Raw genomic sequence first — 8,860 nt, forward strand, 5'->3', positions numbered from 1 at the left:
CGTGGCAGGACGAATGAGCCGGTAGCTCCACCCTTGAGCAGGCAGGTTCCAGGCTGGGGGGAAGGGAGGCCACACCTACCTCTCTAGTTTCTTTCCACCTGCCCTCTCATTCAAATATATTCTTTCTGACTCTTAGAAAGTAAACAAACTTCTTAGGGATTATATTATAATATGATATAATACAATATAGTATATAACATAATACAATGAAAAATAACACATCATCAGAATGAGACAAAATGAACAAACAGATGAATGAAAGGTCACAAGAATCAGATATAAAGGCAGATATCCACTCATTCACACACATGGAAATCTCATAAAACCACTAAATGGGAAGATATATAAAAAGGTAATGTAGGGTAAAAGAAGAAAAATATGAAAAAAATTAAATAACATAATAGGAAAAAAAGCCCTTTCAGGATATTATGAAGCAAGGAAATTCCAATGATGTGTTTGAATACATTTTCTGTTGGTCATCTACTGCTGAGCATGAAGTCTTTCCTTAAAACTAGGTTGTTTTTACAAGTGAGACTCCTTTGGAGAAAACTAAATTTTGATTTTCAAGTGGTTATCAATTGAAGATGGCTTCTTGGTTAGTGATGGGTGCATGTGTACAGTTTTTCTTTTTTTGTTTTTGTTTTTTCAGATTTAGGAACCACCTGGTGTAGACATGTTCAGGCCGTGTGTATGCATGGTGCCTCCATCTCTGAGTTTATGTGAGCATCAATCCCATTGATTTAGAGAGGCTCATCATCTTGGTGTCCCCCATCCCTTTTGCCTCTTACAATCTTTCTGCCTCTTCTTCTCCAGGATACCCATGAGTCTTGGGGAGAGAGATTTAATGATAATACCTCTTTAGGTTAAGTGTTCCAAAGTTTCTCACACTACTCACATTGTTGGTTCTTGGTCTCTGCATTTGTTTCCATCTTCTGCAGGTGAAGTTTCTCTGATGGTGGCTGAGCAAGGCACTAGTCTAGGATGACAGTAGCTTGTTACTAGGAGTCATTTTATTACTATGTATTTTTAGAAAAGCAGTAGTATTTAGTTTTGTTGTAGGTCATTGGAATATCTAATCGCAGTGTGTTGCTTACCCAAGCAGTAATGAGTATGGCTTCCATCTCAAGCAGTGGGCCTTAAATCAAATTAAATAGTCTGTGAGTACTTCCACAAGCTTTGTACCACAACTGCACTGGCATATATTGTAAAATGGAAAATGTGGAATAGTTTTGAAATCATTGCCAGAGAAAAATATTTTCTGAACAGAACACCATTAGCATCAGTAATAATATCAACAAGCAATCTATGGGACTTTCTGAAACTGAAAAGCTTCTGTAAGTCAAAGGACACCATCCATCATCCCTAAGACAAAGAAGCAGCCTTCATAAGTAAAAAAGAGTTTCACTAATTATATATCTGATAGTGAACTGATTCCCAAAATATATAAAGAAATCAATAAACTAGAATCAAATTGGAGTGGCTAAGATCAATGGAAGAAATAACTGCTCATGATGACTATGGTGTCAAGTAAGAGGAACACTCTTCTACTGCTGATGGGAATTCAAATATATGTAGCCACTATGGAAATCAGTATGGCGGTTCCTCAGGAAGATTTGTGATCCATCTACCTCAAGACCCAGCTATGCCATTCTTGGTCATATATCCAAAGGATGTTTCATCATATCACAGAGACACTTGCTTAAACATGGCTGTCTCTGCCAGAAATTCGAAGCAACCTAGATGTCCCACAACAGATAACAGATAAATAAAAATTTGTACATTTTACAATGAAATATTACTCAGCCATTGAAAAGAATACAATAATGAAATTTTGGGGTAAGTGGGTAGAATAGAAAAAAAACATTTTGAGTGAGGTTACTCAAACCCATAAAGACAAATACAAATCTAAGTATATATCACAAATATCAACCACCATATCAAAGTAGGATTAATCCCAGAGATGGTTGAAAATATATAAAATTAATTTATATTAGTACACTGTACAGTCTGTAAAATATCATGTTTTCACTCCATTAGTTGCAGAAAAGGCCTTTGACAACATAAAACACACCTTCATGAGAAAAGCTCTGGAGAGATAATAGATACAAGGAACATACCCCAACAGAATAAGAACAATTTACAGCAAATCCATAGCCAACATTAACTTAAATGGAAGGAAACTTAAAGAGCTAAATCCAGAAAGAAGCCAATGCTGTTCATTTTCTCAAGACTTATTCGGTATCATAGTTGAAATCTTAGCTAGAGCAATAAGACAACTGGAAGAGATCAAGGGGATACAAATGCAAAGTAAGAAGTCAAAGATAGTTTACCTAAGTGACCTCAAAAATTCCACTAGAAAATTCCTACATCTGACAAACCCATTCAGCAAAGTAGCTGGAGAGAGAAGTAACTCTAAAAAACTGGTAGTCGTCCTATATCTAAATAACAAGCTGAGAAAGAAGTCAGGGAAACAAAACTTTTCATAATATCCTCAATTAATATAAAACATCTTGAGGTAACTCTAACCAATCATGTGAAAGACTTGAATGAAGAGAGAAATTGAAGATGTCAGAATATGAAAAAATCTTTCATATTCATGGATCAGTGGGATTGACATATTGAAAATGGCCATTTTACCTAAAGTAATTTACTGATTCAATGCAATTCTCATCAAAATTCCAACACAACCCTTAACAGATATTGAAAAGATTATCTTTAGCTTTATATGGAAACAATATAGTATTTGTTCTTGAAAGAAAAATACAGATACTGAATAAGTGATGCCTTCTTAAATGGGAGCAAGTTAAAAGGTAATGATAGATTGCTTTGTAGCTAATTATTGTGGATATTATATAAATAATACATTTTTAAAAATAAGATATTTAAAGGTATGACTAAGCATTTTTCATTGCTGAAACATGTACTGTGTGAGTATGTTGCTGTGGGAATGTAGATTTGCATGAACACATTATCAAAATTCACTCTAAAACAATTAGAAAAAATTTTCACAGTGTAACAAAATTAACTTATTTACAACATTCTGAACAACACACTCAGAAAAAAATGATAGGGTTTTTTTTTTTGTTGTTGTTGTTAAAATTTGTTTTAGTAAAACATGTTCAGCTCTCTCTTCCAGCCAAGCAAGATGTCCAAAAGAAAGAAGGCCAAGGGGAAGCAGGTGGCCCTGGACTCCGCTGTCATCAAGAAACAGGAGACCAAAAAGATGGTCAATCCTTTGTTCGAGAAAAGGCCCAAGAACTTCAACATTAGACTGGACAACCAGCCACAAAGAGATCTAACACGCTTTGTCAAATAGCCTTGTTAAATTAGGTTGCAGCAGCAAAAAACCATCCTCTATAAGCGGCTCAAAGTACCTCCTGCCATTAACCGGTTCATCCAGGCCCTGAACAGGCAAACAGCTACTCAGCTAGCTGCTTAAGCTTGCCCACAAGTACAGGCCAGAGACAAAGTAAGAGAAGAAGCAAAGGCTACTGGCTTGTGCTGAGAAGAAAGCCGCTGGAAAAGGGGGTGTCCTAACTAAGAGACCACCTGTCCTCTGAGCAGGAGTCAATAGATTCACCGCCTTGGTGGAGAACAAGAAGACTCAGCTGGGGGCGATTGCCCATAACATAGACCCCATTGAACTGGTGGTTTTCCTGCCTCCCCTATGTCAAAAGATGGAGGTGCCCTACTGCATCATCAAAGGAAAGGCCAGACTGAGATGCCTGGTTCACAGGAAGACATACACCACTGTTGCCTTCACACAGGTTAACTCGGAAGACAAGGGTGCTCTTGCTAAGCTGGTGGAAGTTATTAGGACCAATTATAATGACAGATATGATGAGTTCTGCCGCCACGTGAGTGGGGGTGGGGGTGGGGCAACGTCCTGGGTCCTGAGTCTGTTACTCAAATTTCCAAGCTGGAAAAGGGAAATGCTAAAGAATTTGCTACTAAACTGGGTTAAATGTACACTAAGGTTTCTGTACATAAATATAATTACCAAATTATTTTCCAAAAAGCCATATTCTTATTTCCCTGCAGTGTTAGTCAACACAACAAGCATCATTTTAGCCTCAAAGATAAAAACCTGTGTCTCAGCTTCATGATGATTAGCAAGTAGCAGAGCCACACCCCAGGGAGTCTGAGGTTTAACCAATATTTTAACAGAAAGTCTCAAAAGTTTGAAACATGTTTCTTTTTGATAAACTAGGACATAATAAAACCTAGGTTATTAACATTCCCATATCTACACTTGGGACTTGTGAGTCTCTCTGTGCAAAGGAGCCATTCCAAATTCCGCTTGAACTAAATCTTTAAGGATGAAAACAACTTAGTTATAAGACGTGGAGTCTAATTCATCAGCTATCAGAGAGCAGCAAAGCCTGGCTGTATTTGGCTTGCATTTGCTTGCAAGGATGATTTCCAATCTTTGATTTCAGTCTTTATGTTTCTTTATCAGTGAAATCTCTCAGAGATATCAGGGAGTTGGGTCTGGTTTTTAGAATCCAGGCAACTAGAATGCATCTCTTAAAAGCTGAGCTGAGATTATCTACATTTGAAGATGTTATTCTAATATTGGCTAGTTTTTTTTTTTTTGAACTAGATATTTTTTATTTACATTTCAAATGTTATCCCCTTTCCTAATTTCTCCTCCGAAAATCCCTTATCCCCTCCCCCTCCCTCTGCTACCCAACCCACCCACTCCCATTCCTGGTCCTGGCATTCCCCTATACTGGGGCATAGACCCTTCACAGGACCAAGGGCCTCTCCCCCCCATTGATGACCGACTAGGCCATCCTCTGCTACTTAATGCCAATAGTTCTTGGTTATTTGCCTGTGTTATTGGATTATTTCACTTATTTTTTCTTCCTTACCTTTTATAGGTTTCTTGGCTTGTTATGCTGGGCATGGTTGATTCCTATTTAGCTCTCCTTTAGTCATAATTTCTTCTAATCAAATTTATTCTTTCTACTGATTTGATGGTTGAGACTCTCTTTTCCCTCTCAATATTGCATTCTTGTAAGAGTTTTCTACAATTAACGCATAAATATTGGCTTGTAATGTTTGTTCTCTGCCAGAGCTCCTTACAAAGTGGCCAGTTTCAAGATGTGTAGAGAAAATTTGAAAAGTGGACTTGGGGTAACTTTTTGAATGAGTGTAAGAAAATTCAAAGGTGATAGCCCTGTACTACTAATACTGAATATAACTCTAGGGATTCTATGCTAACATAACACAGAAATACTTTCACGTCCACATATTTTTTTAAGAATTTAAATTAGTAAAGAATCAAACTAGCCTAGTTGTTCAGCAGCAGAAGAGCACATCAATACAGAATGAGTTATTTACAGAAAAATGTATATACCTAGACCATTATTTTAAACAAAGATAGACTCAGAAGCAAACACTGTATGACTTCTTTTAGGAGTGCAATTTATATTTAAGTTAAATGCTTGAAATATGTGTTTAAATGTATGTTTAATGTATTTAAGGGTGATTATGAGAAAGGAAGACGTATCAAACAAGAAGGGCAGAAAAGTGATGGGATACACATGAAACAGAACCAGGAGGAGTATTGTAGGAAGGATGGGGGAAAGAAAGAGGGAAAGGAGCATGTAAGCTGTTGATAAGTGCAAAAGTACTTGTTTGGGTTTTTTTTTTTTTTTTTTTTTTTTTTTTGCCTGTCTGAAATGGTCCATGTCTATTGTGCATAAACTATTTGTAAATTTTTATCACCTGGAAACTAACAAGAAGTATGGGGAGAAATATAGAATAATGTTTTTACACTCATTGAATGCTCAATGAGGAATTTATGTAGCTCTGTATTGCAAAGTATTGTACTGTGCTATTGTAAGTTATCAATATGATTGGTAACTATTACTCTATCACTTTTGAGGTAGCAGAATATCAATAATATAATAGCTCAGAGCAGCTGTTCCTTAGTTGTTATCTCTTGTAGCATTGAAAATAATTTTAGCAATAACAACATGGCTGAGTCTGTGAAACTATTTGCTGCTAGGCCTGCCCACCTGAATTTGGTCCCCAGCACCAACACAATAGAAAGAGAGAACTTAGTCAGCACATTGTTCTCATACCTCCATAGACACACACATGGATACACACAAACAAAATAAAACCAGGAGCTAGTTATTTGAGAAAATCAAAAATATAAATAAACCCTTAGCCAGACTAACCAGAGGGCAGAAACAGTATGCAAATTAACAAAATCAGAAATGAAAGGGTGACATAGCAATGGAGACTGAGGAAATTAAAAAATATCATCAGAGCCTACTACAAAAGCCTATACTCAACAAAACTGGAAAATCTGGATGAAATGGACAATTTTCTAGACAGATGCTAGGTGCCAAAGCTAAATCGGGATCAGATAAACCATCCAAACAGTCCGATAACCCCTAAAGATATAGCAGCACTCATTAATAATCTCCCAACCAAAAAAACCAAAACCAAAAAAGAACCAAGGACCAGATGGGTTTAATACAGAATTCTAACAGACCTTCAAAGAAGACCTAATACTCTTCAAACTATTCCAAAAAACAGAAACAGGAAGAACACTACCCAATTCATTCTATGAAGCCACAGTTATGCTTATACCTAAACCACACAAAGACCCAGCAAAGAAGGAGAACTTCAGAGCAATCTCCCTTATGAATATTGATGCAAAAATACTCAATAAAATTCTCACAAACCGAATACAAGAGAACATTAAAACAATCATCCATTGTGATCAAGTGGGCTTCATCCTAGGGATGGAGGTTTGATTCAATATACAGAAATCCATCAACATAATCCACTACCAAACTCAAAGAAACAAAACCAAACCAAACCACATGATCATCTCATTAGATGCTGAGAAAGCATTTGACAGAATTCAACACCCCTTCATCGTAAAAAAAAATATTTTCAAAAGAATTTAGGGGGTGGAGAGACTTCTCAATGGTAAAGAGCATTTGCTGTTCTTGTGGAAGGCCCAAATTCAATCATAACATCCCCATGGAAACTCATCACAGTATGTACCTCCCCCTTCAGAGAATTTAAAGCTCTTTACTATCCTCTGCAGCCAGCCAGCAGGCATGTAATGGACATGCACGTGAGGACAACATTCTCATACACAAAGAATAATAATATGTAATCGTTTAGAAGTAATTAAAAAATGAGAGTCCTAACATAAAATTGATTTTCAGTGCTTTTTAAATTGTGTTCATCTGTTCTATTCTTGAGGATTTTTGAGATTGGACGTCTTTGTATTAATTTCAAGCAAATATCCTCAAGTCTACTGAAGGTGAAAAGTGACCCAGACCAACAGGTTGTTCTTGGGTGACAGATTCCTGAGAGAGAAACCAGGAATGAGGAAAAAGGAAGTTAGGAAATCTAGGGTCAGCATGTGTTTCCAACAGCTAGGTTTTATGCCAACTAAGTTCACTAAGTAGAACACCATCTTGTGTACAGTTTGCAGGGGAAAATGGGACCGACTCTTCAGAAAGCTATTATACAATGGAACAAAACCAGCAGGAAGCTAATCAATCAATATTGTCCAAAGGGAGCTGGACATTTCCAAAGTGTGCCACAGAGACAGCATTCAGCATCCTTGAGAATTATGACCACAGGTCTTCAAGGAGGGGAAATATAGAGCGTAGACCTACACCATAGCTCCCTCATAAGCCCTGTCCCCAAGCTATTACTGGCCTTGCCTAGCATGTTCCTGATTTTAGAAAACTAAATATTCTATCCATATACATCTGGGTCTCAGGCAAAGTCCAGGATCAGCCTGATCTTTCCCCAAATGATTTATATGATTCTGTGGATCAGTGATATCAATAAATAAAAACCAAAAGAAGGAATAACAATATATGGAATATTTTTATCAGGATGGTGGTGCTGATAAAATCATGCTGTCATATTTTTACTATACTTTTATAGAGAATATAATAAGTATTTCTAACCTCAATTCACCAGAGTGCTTGCTAATTGGGTTCTGAAAACATATGTTGCTATCATGACACTTGATACAGTTTTCCTGGTGGACACGTCTTATTCAGTTGCTTAGTGTCTATTGAGAAATTAAATGTGTGAGAAACACTATTAGGATTTGGGAACACAACAACCGCTAGTCAACATTGGTTAACATTCCACATTGCACACTCAGTATGTCGTTTGCTTTCTGTCAGTTTCAGACCGTTCAGATTTGTCATTTCACTTCTGTGATACTCAGCATTCATTTGTAAATTCTCTCAGTAATCACATCTGTGCCTTTGCTTGTTTGATCCGTTGTTCTTGCTTCTCATTAGTCTTACCAGTCGCAGTAGAAGCGAAGAGAGACACCATTAGGGAATCCCTTAGGTCAGAGGCATATTCTTGCATAGAAACAACTCCAATATATTCCTGTTAATTAGGACACATCACCCAGGCTAGTTGCTATCCCCTGTGTTTCTTGCTTCGGTGGCATGAGGAGTATGAAAGAGCCAGGTGTCATTTCAGAGTTCTGAAACCAATCTCATGATTGTGTAAGGTCAAAAGGATCACAGAATCTCTGTTGGGCATCCCTTCCCAACTCTGCATGCAGTGATATCACTTATCAGCTGCAAATCATTATTTGTATGAGAGCTGGCCACCAGGAAACATAGCATATCCTGTAATCCTAGACCGGATATTCACATGGCTCCACCATTGCTTATAGAAATACATATTGGAGCAGACAAGTGTGTCTTCTCTAATATATTGTATTAGAGTATGTATGAGCTGCCTTGCCTGTTAATCTCATTTTTACTATTTTATTAAGGATTACTATCATGGGTGAATATCTTTACATTTCCATCCCATATTAGGGTATATTTAAATGGATTTC

This window comes from Mus caroli, chromosome 10, assembly GCF_900094665.2.
Source record: "Mus caroli chromosome 10, CAROLI_EIJ_v1.1, whole genome shotgun sequence".
In the NCBI taxonomy this organism is placed as follows: domain Eukaryota; kingdom Metazoa; phylum Chordata; class Mammalia; order Rodentia; family Muridae; genus Mus; species Mus caroli.